Source organism: Chinchilla lanigera, unplaced genomic scaffold (genome assembly GCF_000276665.1).
Source record: "Chinchilla lanigera isolate Chin_1 unplaced genomic scaffold, ChiLan1.0 scaffold00016, whole genome shotgun sequence".
In the NCBI taxonomy this organism is placed as follows: domain Eukaryota; kingdom Metazoa; phylum Chordata; class Mammalia; order Rodentia; family Chinchillidae; genus Chinchilla; species Chinchilla lanigera.
The window spans coordinates 3988845-4005099 of NW_004955417.1; the positions used below are offsets into that span (position 1 = coordinate 3988845).

The 16255-nt window shown below is 37.0% G+C and overlaps 1 long non-coding RNA gene across 5 annotated transcripts in view; it reads left to right on the plus strand.

Moving 5' to 3' along the window:
• Positions 1-16239, plus strand: part of LOC102010804 — a 36794-nt gene extending 20555 nt beyond the window's left edge. For 4 of the 5 annotated variants that reach the window (XR_001233426.1, XR_001233427.1, XR_001233428.1 and 1 more), the window contains 3 exons: positions 2795-2888; positions 12101-12188; positions 16162-16239. This is a non-coding gene — a long non-coding RNA (uncharacterized LOC102010804). Of the gene's footprint in view, positions 1-2794; positions 2889-11686; positions 12003-12100; positions 12189-16161 lie in introns of all 5 variants that reach the window. The other variant, XR_001233429.1, reaches the window with a different exon arrangement.
• Positions 16240-16255: the final 16 nt, after the last annotated feature.

The window sequence follows — 16255 nt, forward strand, 5'->3', positions numbered from 1 at the left end:
TCTACACTAATGCATGGAAATGAAGATCATCTTGCTGCTGGGTCTGTGAGTTGTTGGCATGGACGCAGAAGGCTGTGAAGATGATGACAGGTAGAAAAGGACAGTAGGACTGAGTGTTAGGAAGCTTGTGCAAGAAGTTGGAAGTACCATCAGTGTTCAGAGGTCAGCAGTGGTGGTGATTTGGAGAGAAGTGACAGAAGGCTGGGGAACACACTGGGTATTGAGAGTCTTGCTCCAGCCTCTTCCTGCCTCCCAATGTATGGTCCTGGTGGTACCATCCTGACTCCTTGTGTTGAGTGGTCCTTTAAAAAATAATTTTTTCTTTCTGAATTTGTAGGTTCCACAGAAATGGAAACTAGCAGAATTACGCTTTATTATGATAGGACACTACCAGAAAAATTTCTTTCCTGAGATACATAAAAAAGCTATCCAAGCAGGTGGAGCCATTCCATTATTTGCTAAGCCATTCCATTATTTGCTATTATCAAACATCCCAGTTTTCCTAGAGCTGTGAGGTTTCCCATGATAGTAAGACTAAAACTTAGGCAGTTCTGGAGAAACCAAAACGGTTTGGTCACCCTTCTGTCCATTTTATCAGTTCATGGAAACAACCAGCAGTATATATATGCCAATCATGTCCAGTTTAACCCTAAAAATGCCACAAGATTATATAGAAATTCATTATCATTCAACTGCAAAGAATAGGAGTACACTGAAGTTATAGATCCACCAACACCTCGCTAATAAGATATATCTTAATTGTATTATCATGACCATTTTATACATGATCTCTATGTATAAAGAGGTAATATTCCTGTATTGATTAAGTCCCATATTCCATAGTTTACATTTTTATAAAATACTTTTATACTTCATGTTTGCTAACGGTTTGATATATTCAGAAGAGGTGACTAGTTGGTTCAACCATCTCTGTCTTTGGTTTATTGAAGTTTTAAGTTTTGTTCAGTTGATACAGTAGCTTTGCCCAGATTTGGGCTTTCTAAACTTTAAGGATCTGTATTCACTGCACTGACTTTCCCTATCTTGTTACTGAGTTATTTCCTGTGTGTAAATACTATCTTCAAAATTAGACTCACAATTGAAGCAGAAACTTGGTCTTCTACCACTTTATCGTTACCATGAAGATTAGGCAGCCAGTCAGTATGTTCACTAACTAATCAAGGCAGATGGATTTGTGACAGTAACTTGCTATTTTTTTCAAAGTTTTACCTCTGCATAATGTACAGAATGAATCTGATCTATTCTAATCAGATTTTTTTAAATTTTATTTTTAATTTAAGGATGATATCTTGAGAGGTAAGCAAGCAATTAAAATATATCTTATTAGTGAGGCTTTGGTGGATCTATAACTTCAGTATACTTCTGTTCTTTGCAGTTGAATGATAAGGAACTTCTATATAATCTTGTGGCATTTTTTTTTTTTAGGGTTAGACTGGACAAGATTGCAATAGATAACTGGCCATATCTATCAATGTAGATTATAACTTAAATTCAATTAGATGAATAGCCAGTGTTTTGTAAAATTTGTTATAATTTCGGCTTGCTTTCTTTTGCTGCACCCATTTTCCAAATTTCTGAACCTGAGGTGATCCTATGGTTTTTCTGTATGCTCATGTCCTGTGTACCAGACACTGGAAAATAGTCATATCATCATGCAGTTTGTTGTCCCTGTGGCTTTGTGATAAGCACAGTGTTACTATTGCTTAGCAAAAGTTGATCAGCCCCCCTTTCTGTCCTCAGCATTTATCCCAAAATACTACCTTCATGAACAAGCCTGTTATCTTCCATTGATTTAGTACCATTTGCGTAAACTTTGATTCCAAAGCAGCTCGTGTTCTCAAACCTGTTTCTTCAGCCTCACTGTCTGTAACACCTGGATATTAACAGAGTCCCTTTGAACTGCATGTCCAAAGTGAAACTTCCTAACCTCTGACGTTAAAAACAATAACTAGTCTTCATTAAATGATTACTTTGTGTCACGGTACTAAATATTTTACGTTTTATATTATTTATTATTTAGTCCTTATTATGACATGAGATGGATGGCTTTATTCTCCTTGGTCTCCTGATGTAAAAGAATGAGCCATAGAAGAAGATAACTTCATCTCAGCTCTTACGTGGCAGAACTAGAAGTGAAATCCAAAGTCTTGACTTCAGAGTTGGAGCTTGAACACTTTGTACTAGATTGTTACCACATACTTGCTCTTCTTCCCCCTTTCCTGGTTAGAGCACCATAATCCACCAAGATACTGAAGTGGGAATTTTTAGTTGTTCAGATTCCTTTTTCTGTATAACCCTCGGCAATGCCTTAATCGTCTAGTCAGAGACCTTACGTATGTCCTGTTACTTCCTTCATCTACCAGTGCTGTTGTTTAGCTGTGCTTACTCATATCTAAGCTCATAGCTGCTGAGGTTATCTTTTTCAAAATGCAATTCTTATCACTGAAACCATACTGTGCGTGGTTTGTTTAGAATACCATAGAAGCGATTCCACAGGAGCCTGTACAGTTTAGATCTGTTTGCCTGTTCATCTTACCTCCTTACCTTTTTGTTCCATTGTCCCGCCACACTAGTAATTCTCCAGATTCTCCATGTTTTCTCTCTACTTTATTCTGTTTTGAAGAATTATATTTCAATATGCAATTTACTCAGAGGTTGTCCTCTCTGTGACCCCTTTCCAATCCCAGTGTATTGGATTATGTGTCCCGGTGTACTATTTACATTTTGTATCCATTTTAGTAACTGCCACACTGAAAGCTATTTTTGTTTATAGGGTTGTCTCCTCACCAGACTATGAGCTCCTTGAAAGAAGGAATCGTGTGTTACTCATCTTTATATTCCCCATCTAGCACAGCTCTTGATACATAGTAAGTGATTAACATTTTAAAAACTAATAATGTACTTAACAAACTCAGTGTATGTTGATAGTTAATTATACCTGTGTAGATATAGTAACACTGTATGTTATAAAAAATTTGGCTGTAGACTTAATACTTTTAGGGCTCGGTTTCCTCATTTTTAAGATGGACATAATAGCTTCCTACTCATTGTGTTGTAATGCTCAGATTAAGGAATATCTGTTCAACAGTACATTCAACTCTAAGCACCACACAACTTGTTACTAAATGAAATGTGGGTAGTAACTGTATGTTGAAATTGACCCTTTTATATGTTAGGTGTCCTTTAAAAGGTAAGATGGTATCATTTTTGAAAAGTTTTGTCATGTTTTGCAGTTAAAATTTGCAGTTACTGGTTACCAGAGGTATGTGTCCTTAGCATGTTCACAGCGAGGCCATAATCTGTCTCAGTATCAGGTGGTTCTAAACCGTCAGTGGGTCAAGCTGGCAGGAACATGTTAAATCTGACGATTAGTTTATATAGAAGTGTGCCTTTGGAACAGAGAGAGAAATGTATTGGAACTGGGAATCAGGGTACAGAGGGAGTGTGGTGTAATAGAGTGAAGAACAGTCCTTTACCTGGTTAACCTGGTTGGCGGTGAGTCTTAGTCTGCATAGTGTTTTTTAACTTAAAAAATTCTTCTCAGATAAGTAATCTGATGGCTTGCTCTTTAGTCTCAGAAATCATTGTTCTACCTTGAGCCAGATGTGATGGCAAATAACCTGTAATCCCAACATTTAGGAGGCTGAGACAGGAGGATTGCTGTGAATTCTAGGCCAGTCAGGGCTGCATAGTGAGTTCAAGTCCAGCCTGAAGGACACAGCAAGACTCTGTCTCAAAAAACAAACAAAAAAATTATCTAATTCACTGATAAAGTCCTTTGGTTTTTTTTTTTTCCATCACCCTCCAAATGAGTGAATGTCTTCTCCTGTTTTTCTGTCTCTTACTTAGTTTCCAGAGGAAGAAGTATCCTTTTCTTGGAAGTCTAAGTATCACCATCTGTGTGGAAAGCTATAGTTTTACTTTTCCATCATAGACTACAGAAATTACACTTGATGAATTAGTGATTCACACTTTTCTATGTATACCTTCTGCTATGCATTTCTGTTACTAAAAATAGATAACGTGAACATGCCAGATTATATGTAACATTAATGTTAGTAGTAAGCACAAACATTTGAAGTCAACCATTTGAAAGCAAAAACTAGGTCAGTACCATGTGGTTTAAGATACGCTTGTGAATGCTTCCCCAGCACCATATTCCCATCTTTTCCCAACTGCCAAAGTAACTGCCATCTTAAATTTATTTTTCCAGCTCCTTTTTTAATGCCACAGATATAATTGTTTTGGGTTTTGTAATTTTTCTGTGTGTAGAGTTTTTAAAGCTTGCATTTTAAAGCTTGCAATTAAATAGTATTTAATTGTAGAGGAAACTCTGATTTACAATTTTTTATATATATCAAGGAAAACAAGCAGGAAAGAATACATAGAAACATCTTAATACGTAAATTCAAATTTATTTATTTATTTTTTTGGTACTGGGAATCAAACTCAGGACCTTGTGCTTGCCAGGCAGGCGCTTGTACCACTGAGCTATATCCCTGGCTTGTAAATTCAAATTTATTAGTGGAAAGTAATTGAAGACTTAATTTTGGACTGTGTAGTTATGCTCTCTAGTGCACTGCTCCTTACAGAAAGTCCAGAGATGTCAAGAGCCCTAGATGTGCAGAAGCATTTCATATACAAGTTTCTTTGTCATGTGTAGACATGTTTCTGTTAGATTCATTCAATACTCCTAAGAATGACAGCTTTATCATTCAGTAGCTTTTTTAGACCACAGCACTTCTTCACTGCACTTTTATACTACTACTTGAGGCTCAGAATCCACAGTGTCCCACATTTCTGGATATCTTTTTCAATTATAGAATCATGACATTTTTCAAAGAAAATGCATAACAAAAGATGAGGTTATAGTAACCACCAAAAGAGGTCCTTTCTTTATCATTAGGATTTGGAAAGCTTTCTTGATGACTTTCGTATACATTATTAAATCTTGGAGGTGGGACTGATTGAGAGGAAAATGTTAATGGTCAGAAGTCCTGTTTCTCTCTTTTTATTTCCCCTTTCTAACATACATTCATATTGTTGCCTCCAGTGATAGTTTATTCATTCTCACTGCTGTATAAGGCTGCATCGTGTGAATTTGCCTTTTTCTAATCAGTTTTCTACCAATGGATGTTCTAGTGGTTTTCCAGTTTTTGTATTATGAAGAATATTTGTTCTTTGAAGGGCATGCAAACATGCAACTTTACATATAATGTTAGATTGTTTCCTAACAGGATTTTCCCAGTTGAAATACCTACCAGCAGTATATTAGAGCTAGCAACTTTTTCTTGTTTCTTTTTTCTTTTGCTGTTATTTGATACTTGTGTCAGTTTTCTGTCACTGTGACAAAGTACCTGAGAAAAGCAGTTAGGAGGAGGAAAGACTGATTTTGACTGTCACAGAGGTTTCTGTGCATGGTTAGCTGGCCCCATTGCTTGTGGAGAGGTAGACACATCCTCCTAGAAAGGCCTGGGGTGGAAGAGAGTTGCTCATCTGGAGGCACCTGTGGAGGGGTGGTGTAGTGGCAGCCTCTGCTCCCAAGATTTCTTTGTTCACTTTTGTCCCATCATCCCTCTCCCCTTCACTTTCCTCTGTGTGGTGGTTATTTGACTAATTGTCAGCTTGAGCGGGGACCACCCAGCTGAGCTGAGTCAGCGTGGTTCTGGGCATAGAAGACCCACTGAAGGACACTTGCTTTGGGATGGTGTAAAAGGAGAATGGGAAGAAAGGATTTCAGCTGATCTCACTTGGAGGAGCTTCGTTCAGGCTGCTTTTCTTCAGAGGGGCTTTGGGCTTTGGGCCTTCTGAGCTGAGTTCCGGTCTTCCTCTTAACCAGGGATAGCTGCTGATCTCTTTGGAGGAGCTCTGGGTCTTCCCCTTGGGCTTGGGCGTCACCTCTTGGCCTTCAGCATGACCTTGGGCCTTTCTGCCAGTGCAGTCTCTCTAGGCTCCAGCACCGGCCCTTGGGCTTTCCAAGGCAGATTCCTCAGCCTCCTGATAGGACTTGCACAGAACATTGCTGTGGGCTCCAGCCTTCAGCTGCACTCTTCAGATCTCTAGTGAACCAGCGGATGGGTCTCTTGCACCTTTCTCCTCTTGACTCCGTAGACAGATACTGTCAGTTAATTTTGTAAACTTCTGTGTCCAGCATTAAATTTGTTTCTCTTGCAAATACCATACACAGTACTGTGCCATTTGCCAGTCATCTCTGGAAACACCCTCACAGACACACCCAGAAGTTGCTTTACTGCTTTCCTCCGTGTTTCTCCACCCAATCAGGATTAGTCATCGCACATCCTAACAAAGGTCATTGTTTTTACAGTCTTAATGAACTTGAAAATTACATCTTGTCATCTGAAGTTATATTTTCTGATGGGCAATGACATCCTGCCTTTTTTCATGTATTTGTGGGCCTTATAAGTTTCCATGTCTACAAAGTTCCCGTTCAACTTTTTCCTAGTTGCCTAATTGTCTTATTATTTGTAGGCATTCTCATATAATAGTTTAAATTCTAATCTTTAATCAGCTTTTTGTTTTCTAAATATGTTTGTGGCTTTTTTTTGGTATTTTTTATCTTGATTTTTGTAATTAAAAATTTTGTTTAGTTTGTTTTATGGTAGTATGATGAACAAGCTCTCCACAAGTATGCAGTCAAAATTCTCTTTTCCCTTCTCTCAAGATATGTATCAAGTTTGGTGCTATAATTTCTTTCATATTTACATCATAAGGTTGAATTTCATATTTCCATTTTTTGGTCTGTTCTGAGTTGGTTGTATATATGATGCAGTATAGGGACCCATTTTTTCTTAAATTTTTTTTTATCTTTTTGAGACTGGGTTTTGCTATATAGTTCAGACTGGCCTTGAACTCACTTTGTAGCCCAGACTGACCTCGAATTCACGGTGATCCTCCTGCTTCAGCTTCCTGAGTGCTGGGATTACAGGCGTGCACCATCACACCCTGGCAGGATCCAGTTTTTTATAATCCCTCTTATTTATCTGAAAACTAGCTTCTGACTTTGTTGTTTTTTCTATCATTTTTCTTTTGCTTGACTAGTTTCTCATTATTTTAGGGTTTCTCTTATTGTTCTTTTTCTATTTAGCCACATTGACCTATAATTCATCAGTTTACAACCTTTCTTTTCTCACTATAAGTTTTTAAGGCTGAAGATTTGTCTCTAAGTGTAGCATTTTTGGTATTCCGCAAATTTCTATACGTGTTTTTCTTTTCATTCAGTTCTTTGCGTTTTTAAAATTTTCATTAAAGTTTTTTCTGACCCTCGAAATACTTGAAATATCTTTAAATTCTATTTACTTTAAAAATTTTTACATTTTGTTGAGTTTTAATTTAATTATATTATGGTCAGAGACAAGGAACAACCTTATTTGAAATTCAGTGTTATTTTCATTACTATCTAGTATGTGTATTTTCTTTTGTATACTTCTTTACATCTTTAAGAAGAAAGTTTATTTTCTAAATTGTTCATTAAGCCTTGTCTTTGTCCACCAGACCTGTGATTCGTTGGGATGTGTTAGAATCTCCCATAACAATGATCAGTTTGGGGGCTGGGGATATAGCTCAGTGGCATAAGCGCCTGCCTGTCAAGGGCAAGGTTGTGAGTTCAATTCCTGGTACTGCAAAAAAAAAAAAAAACAATGATCAGTTTGTGTTTTCCTTCTATAGTTCCTGTTGTCCTTTGAGGCTTCTCACCTCCGTTAGATGGTGAGTTTGTCTTGACTGGCTAGAGAGTGGATTTGCTATGATGTATCTTTCAGAGTAGAGGGAGACTAAGAGAAAGCACAGGGTATAAATGTTCTTTGGTTAATCTTCCCCTCACCATTAACTGATTGAGCCACAAGCATAGTTCCTGTACTGAACAAGAAGGTTGGATTTTCTTCAGGTTTCTTTGGGCCAGGTGCAGATGTGGAGTGTTAAATATTTTTTGTTGTCCCTTACTTGAGCTCCCTATGTGGATTAAACTCAGGGTCTTGCACACACCTATAATCGCCCAGCCTTTCCATTGGCATTTATACCCTCCACCATCCGGACCACCTTGAAGTTGCCACACTCCCCTTTTGGGGGACTCACACCGTGTTTATTTCCATCTTACTTGGCTGATTCTTCCTGAGATGATCGAACTGGAGCTACTTTCCCCCCCATTTGTCGGGATGGCTCTGCTGAATCTGAGTGTAAGATCCAGCAGAAGGATTGGCACTTACTTCACCACATTCTTTTTTGTTGGGAAGTCCAGTGCTTTGCTTTACCTGGGCATTCTCTTTTGGTGGAGAGCTGAGTACCTTTAGCTGCTGATAAGCTTGGGAGGCTTAGGGACTTAGGAGTGAGAGAGTGAGTGTGCTGTCTTACTGAGTATTTGGATTTTTTTTCCTAGAGACTTCTCACTGATCTGATTTCTTACAGAAGTAAGGGAGGTCTCAGTCTGAGATGACTCTCTTCCTGTCTTTGGCCATTTAATTTCTGGGTTTCTTCACTTTGCCAGTTTGGTTGTCTCCCAAGGCTATCATTCTAGTTAGGGCTTACCTAGCTAATACTTCAGTTTTTCTTGTTCATTGCATAGCTACCCTTCTTTTTCTGTCCCTGACTCAGCAAGCTTTGTCCCTCAAGATCGAAGTTGCACAACTGGACTGGGAGGTCAGCAGAAATCATCTTTAGTAGTGGTCTGAAACTTCGAACTTAGTTTGAGTCTTTGGGGCAGACCTCAATCATCACACCTATAATCCTCTTGAAAGTAATTGTCTTTGGAGTTCCAAAACCCAGTTGTTCCTTCTGTTATATCCATCCATCTTAGTGGTCTGTACATCCTCTGTGGTCATTGCTTCTATAGTATGCCCCCTATCAGATGCTTTTCTTGGAGTCTTAACTCCTGTTTAATCTTTGCTGTCTCCCTTATGATAGTAATCTGTATATCTGTGGTCTCCATAATCATTATATTTGTCTTCAAAGTTATCATTGTCTGTTCTATGAGGATGGATAATCATCAAAGCTGTTTGTGGCAGGATGGGCTCTTCAGTCTCTTTTTTTATAGGAATCTTGATTATTATCTCAGCAGCCAAAAGAACAATCACCTTACCCTGTTACTTAGAGATCCTTCTTTGAGGGCACTGAGCATAGTGTCCTCAAACTTAGCATAATCAAAGCCTTCCAGCCTTTCAGGGTTGCTGAGTTCATGTGGTAAATGCACTGATACATAACCCTCTGAAGAATTGCTTCGTGAGGTTTTCTGTTACACCGTAGGTCTGATTCCTTAGAAAAGCAGTGTAAGGTGGCCATTTAAGATGATGACTGTGGTCAATATTGGATTCCCAAGCAGCCTGTACAAGAGTGGAGAGGATACAGAGGTCAACTGGGGGTGCCCTGTATATGCTGTTGTCACCACTTTATCAAGTGACTACAATGTCTGCTTCCAGGACATGTGTTTTATCACTTCTGCTGACTGGTTGGGACGTACATGCTTTTCCATTAGTGCTGCCATGTGCAGGTAGGGTCTGTGAGGGAGACGGTCTTTCCCCTTTTAGCCAAGGGTACCTGTTGGGAAAGAGAGAATGCATAGTTAGGCTTTTTTTGGAGCGTGCAAATTTAGAATTCTATGTCTGCTTACTGAACTGAGCCTATATTCTTCTTTGTTCTTTTAAATATGCTGTTTTGTCTGTTATTATAACTGATCTCAGCCACTTTTTTGTCTTTGCCTGTGGTATGTCCTCTCCCTGAGTTTTGCTTTCATTCTGTCAGTATCTTCATTTTGTAGGTATTTCTTATCTTACTTTTCAACTTGTCTGTGTGTATTTTTTATGATTATTTTTGTGTTTTGACTTTCTTACCTTATGTTTTCTTGTGGTCTTGATTATCCCACCTGCCATCCTTTGTAGCCTTTTTGGATTATTTTCTTATTCTCTCTTCTGTATTTTGGAAATTATACTCTCTTATTTCTATTCTTTTCTGACTAACTTTCAAAATCTCCCAAACAGTGATGGTGAACCTTTTAGAGGTGAGTGCACAAACTGCAACCCAAAACCCACTTATTTATTGTGAAGTACCAACAGTGCAATTAAACCTGAACACTGAAGTTTTAGCTTAGAAAAAACAACTCATACATTGACATCTTTTTTCTTAAAACAAAAACACAATAACATGCATGCCATGGGTTCCTCACCACTAGATACACTGTACATACTCAGGTTCCGTCAGAGCATAAGCTCTCTTCTGAGCAGTGCGGGAATTTAGTTCATTAACTCCTATCCTCTTTATCTCTGTCTTGCCTTTCCACATGAAAACACCATAAGGAGATGTTGTTATTGTTACTTTATACGGTGTTTATTTATATTCACTTGTAGCAGTTCCTTCACTTATCTTTCTTGCTGCTCAGATCATTTTGTGGTAATTTAATGAAATACGCACTTTAGAATTTCTGTAATTAAAACTGCTATTGATGAACACTCTTGGTCTCTACTTTAGCCCAGTGCTGCATGTCCTGATCCCAGTGCTACCAACTTGCAGCACATATCCAGGGCAACCCTTTGATTACTTACTTTTGTTTGCTGCCCACCGTTTCTTGCTACTATTTCCACTCCCTTCAAGTCTTTTTTGTTTGGCTGGTTGGTTTTTATGAGGTGGTGCAGGCTTGATAATTTTTTATACTTTTGAGACTATAGCAGAACTTGAAAAATAGTCAATTTGGTTCAATTTATCCAAGACCTGTTTGCATTCAAGGATAGTCTTTTTAAATACCTAGTAGATTAGATTGCTAGAAATTGAAAACATTAAATTCTCATTGATTTTTCTCATATGAACATGACAGCTGATTGATTACCTTCAGGTGGATGCTTTGTATCTGCAGAATGAGAACACTGGCTTGAACAAGGTCGCAGCATTGTGTGTGTTACCTATAAGTCAGTTACTCATGTAACTGCTTTTTACACAAATACAAATGTATTCAAACATACAGTATATGCAGCTACAAATAAGTGAAGAGAGCATGAGTATTGGGTTCCTGAATTAGAGGAAAGGACCTACGTGGAAAAGACTACAAATAGAGGGGAAACAATAAATGTTAATGTATATTAATACTTCTTCATTTTGCCGAGAAGGTTCTGCTTTAGTGTAGGATAAGGACTGGTAGAAATAGAGCCTGGCAGTAGTCATAAGGAAGAAAGATAAAGTGGCACCTACAAAGCTCTGCTTTGTCTTTTATTTAAAAAGTAAAAATTGGTGCAGGGGTGTATGGAGCAGAATTTGCAGGGAAAAGTACCTGTAAAAAGAAACATTCAGCTGGATGTGGTGGCATATGCCAGTAATCCCAGCACTTGGAAGGTTGAGGCATGAGGATTGCTTTGAGTTCAAGGTCAGCCTGAACTGCGTAGCTAAACCCTGTCTCAAAAAGACGAAAAAAAAGTAAAGAAAAAAACATTCAACATTATGAGGGACATAACTAATACCTACATCTAGACTAGACACTGCATTGGAAAAATCTTGATGAAGGATACTGTTGAGACAGCTAGTGAAATTGGAATATAGACTGCAGTGGAGAATAGTAGTATAATAGTTAAATGCCTGAATTTGTCACTATGCTTTGATTATTTAAGAGAAATTTCTTATTCTCAGGAAATACTGAAATTTTATTTTGTTTATTTATTTGTTTTGGTACCAGGAATTGAACTCAGGACCTTGTGCTTGCCAGGCAGGCGCTGTGCCACTGAGCTATATCCCTAGCCCTCACCTGAAATTTTGAACAACAAAGGACAACATATAGTACTCCTGTGGTTCAGATAATAAATATATGATAAATCTATTAATTCATTTATGTATTTATGATCAACATATAATCCTGGATTCCAAGTACTATCATTTATTTTGTTCACATTGACTCAGATATGACTTATTGGCCATATTCTTCAGTAATATTTCTCACACTGAGTTTTCTTTTTAAATGGAGCCCTGTGTACCTGTCAACATATGGGTTGATAGTAAGTATAGATTTTAGTTGATATGGATGAACAATTTTAATCATCTTGAAAATTAAAATATTTTTCTAACAGGTGGAAACATTATCTTTTTTTAATAGGTTTAAGCTGAATTTTGGGAGATGGCCACTGCTTCACCAAGGTCTGATACTAGTAACCACAGTGGAAGGTTACAGTTACAGGTAACTGGTAAGTGATTTTCACAACTTAAAATGTTGATTCTCTTGAAGCTTTTTAAATACCTAATTCCCCAAACCTATTCCCTGAGTAATGCACTCAGGCAGTATTGACCTTGGACATGTTTTAAATGCACCACATTTTAGTGCCTTTCTTCCCCTTGCCTTTACCTCCCTCTTATTTTGTTAAAGTTTTTAAAATTTAAACAACTTATAATATGCACAGTTCTTATTTCATAGTACTTGGTGTAGAAAAAACTACTGTTTCTCTTTGTCAGTGAGGAAACTGAGAATCAGAGGGAGTAAGTACCTACTTTTAGTAATGGGAAACTAACTGAAATCTTAGAACTTTAACTTGCTATGCCTTTTATTAGGTAACAGTGATCTGTATGTTGCTTTTTATTTTTAAGAATGATCAGATAATATCATTATTAAGACCTGTTACTGTAGTTAGGCAGATTACTGCCTATAAACTGAAGTAGCTCAATTATAAATTCTAATTTGCTTTTATTATTCATATGTGCATTCTTATTTTTGTTCCTCTTCTTACCCCGTATTTGACTGGAATAAAAAAATAATAATCAGGACAAATGGGCTGTAGGTGTAGCTTAATGGTGAAGTGCTTGCCTAGCATCTCTGAGGCCTTGAATTTGAATCCCCAGCACTTCAAAAGAACAAAAACCAGAAAGGAATGAGAACAGGAGAACAGTGATGGTGGAAAGCAGGAAAATCATAACAGGAGAAAGTCAAACAGAAGTTTACTTACTGTAATGTAATATGTTGTAGTGTACCATGGACATAAGCTGAGTAGTGTGTACAAGTATATCTAATATTTTAGATTTCCGATTTTTCAGTTAGGTTCAGAAACTTTGCAAGATATATAAAAAAGCATACTTGAGGTTGAAAACTCATGGGCTCTTCGCAGTTATAATTTTTTAACTGATGTGTTTTCTACTAAATTTCATTTTGTAAAAGAAGAAATGTAAGTCCTGTGTCGTATTTTTGTCCTAGTGGTGTGAATGATCTGTCCCTGTTGAGTTGAAATGTCACCCTTGTGTAGTAATACCTGGTGTGTTCTGTTCCCTTTACCTGTCTTGCGTCACTGTCAGATGGGCTTCATTATTTTCATTGCAAAGTACTTAAAGATTTGGAGAAGTTGCTCATTCGTTTTCACTTTGTGCACATTTCTGTCTTCTCTATTCTCTGTTCTCTAATTTTTTTAATGAGACTCCTTTCCTTTTTCTTTGCCCATAGCGCATGCATTCAAAACCAAAAGTTCATGTTTTTATTTTTTAAAATGTATTAAATTGAGGAGAACTGAAATTTTTTAGTGTTACAACTTATAAATACAAGAATATATCGTCATTCTTTTTAAGTCTTCTATACCCATCATTATGATTGTCTTCATGCAGATTACCTATGTTTCTAAGTCTACTATCAGATTGCTTTAGAGAGGTAATTGCAAGTGAGGTTTTTTTGCCATGTTGTTGCTTTTAAGCAGCATCTTGCTGTGTAATTCAGGCTGACCTAGAACTCACCATGTGGCCTAGGCTGGCCTCAAACTTGCAGTGATCCTTCTTCCTTAGCCTCCCAAGTGCTAGCTAGAATTACAGGTGTGCACCACCATGCCTGGTTGCAAGTGAGGTTTTAAAATTAACATCTTCCCCCTTTTTTGCTGTTTTTGCATATTTACTTGTATATAACAATATAATAGAGGGCATTGTGTATATCACCAAAGGAAACTCATTGAACATATGTTGAATGTTCCAAAAAAGTTGAAACATTTGAAAAGAATGAAGTGAAGTTTGTAATTCACACCACTATAGGAAAGTGATACTCATTAAATTTTTTCTGTTAAGCGTGAAATACTAGAAAATATGATGCCCTAAAATAATAAATATATATCAGTTTTTTACCCTCAAGTATTCTCCTTTTTTATGCATCTTGCAAAGTTTGGGCTTCTAATCCTTTGCCACTGAAAACTGATACCTAAAACATTGAAAATGTATCATATGTTTGTACGAATAAGCACTCCCATTTGAAATATCTTTTGACTTAAAAATCATTGTAGTACAGTTACTTATATGCACTTTTTTTGCCAGCGCATTGTAAACTCCTTCTGAGATTAAAAATTATCCTTTGAAAAATCTCTTCCCTTACCCTGCCATCTTCTAGTATTATTGAGCACTTTGCCAGGTAATTGTATGCAATGGGCCTGCAGTTAGCTCAGAAAGTAATAGTACTCAGGTAGTATTGTTTCCCTGTATTTCTAGTAGCAAGATTGAGAGACAGAGAGGTGAGTTGATGTCCTCGAAGTCAAATTTCTAGTAATTAACAGTTAAAATAAGAATTCAGATCCTTGGATCCTGTGGTCCTAGCACTATCCTATAGTGCCTTCTTTTTCCAGTTTTCTTGTAGTATATGGATAAAATTTGTGTATACCAAGAAAATTACACTTTTTCTTGGGATGAAAAATACTGTTTGAGGATTTCTTAAGAAAGAACGAGTCTAGGCCTTTTACATCAGTCTATTGGTACTGGACTTAGAGCAGCTTGAAACAGCAAAGGATGTGAGTTTTGCTAAGACACTGTTAGTAAAACTGCAGATAGAACATTGAGCTCTGTGATTGTGCTGTGTTGCCAGTACTTAAATATAGTATTTGTTTTGAATCTGTTGTTACTCTTCAAATATTGTGGACTACTGTATTTCAGGTACTATCTCTGGTGAAGTATTTAAGCACATTGTATTTCTGTGATACATTTGTGACTGTTCTCTCTCACAATAGAGTGGAAGCTACATAACTTGTTTGTGTTCACGTACTTAACATACTGTGTGTGTGACGTGAAGCTTTCCCCTCTTCATCTCAAGACCTAGGATGTTCATAATTGATTTTATTAGTTATAGACTTTGAAGTGATATGTTTAGCATAATGTTTTGGGTAATTAAATTTAAAATTCATTTTCTTTAAAGGGTGATGTTTAACCTCTATGTTGACATTTTGGTTTTAAAGTTTTTATTTGAAAAACAGTTTTTTAGAAACAGCTTTTCAGGTAATGCATTTAGTTTTTAAAATGCCATTTGTATGATGAATACTACCTGGCAGGTGTAATACTAGATATGTTGATTCTGAAAACTTATTTTTCCTTTGACCATTAATTTAAATTAGAATTAAATTCAAGTGGTGGGTAGAGATAGAGAGCAATCAGACCTCATATACTGTGTTACGACTGTAAAATGGAACAGCTATTTTGAAAGTAGTAATCTGGCATTTACTCACCAAAGAGTTACAATGTTAGCAAGCAGTTCCACTTCTAATATGCCCAGGGGAAATGAAAACATGTTCACTTTTTCAAAAAAAAACAACTTGTTCACAAATATTTATAGAGGCATTCGTTAGGCACAGTAAATAAGATATGGCACAGCCATGTAGTGGAATATTGGGCAAGGAGGGAGTGAAGTACTGACGTATGCTACAAAATGGGTAAGACTTGAAAACATAATGCTAAGTGAAAGAGAGCAGTCACTAAAGACCACATGTGTGATGCTATTTGCATAACATGTCCAGAACAGGCAAATCTGTAAAGACTGAGAAGAGAGTAGTATTTCCTAGCAGGGAGTGATGTGATTCAGGGAGGTTGGGAGGAAGTAGGAGGATTACTACTTAATGGTATGAGTTTCTTTCTTTTTGGGCTAACAAAAATGTTTTAAATCTGGGGTGGTGTTTGCACAACTCTGGAAATCTTTTACAACTATGCGCTGTACAGTTTAAATGGATGATTGGTATATACATTATATCTCAATAAAACAGAAAAATTCAAACGGCTTTTGGGCATTATCAGTAGCCCTTTTGTACTGTTTCTTCATTTTGCCAGTGAGAAAAGTTTCTACTTGTACAGGAAGTACAGTTTCATTTTTGTTGGTTGATTAGTAGGCAATATCACTTTTTGTCTATACATATTCACTAGTGATTATTATTTTTCTGTTAGTTTCTAGTGCCAAACTAAAAAGAAAAAAGAACTGGTTTGGAACAGCAATATATACAGAAGTAGTTGTAGATGGAGAAATAAAAAAAACAGCAAA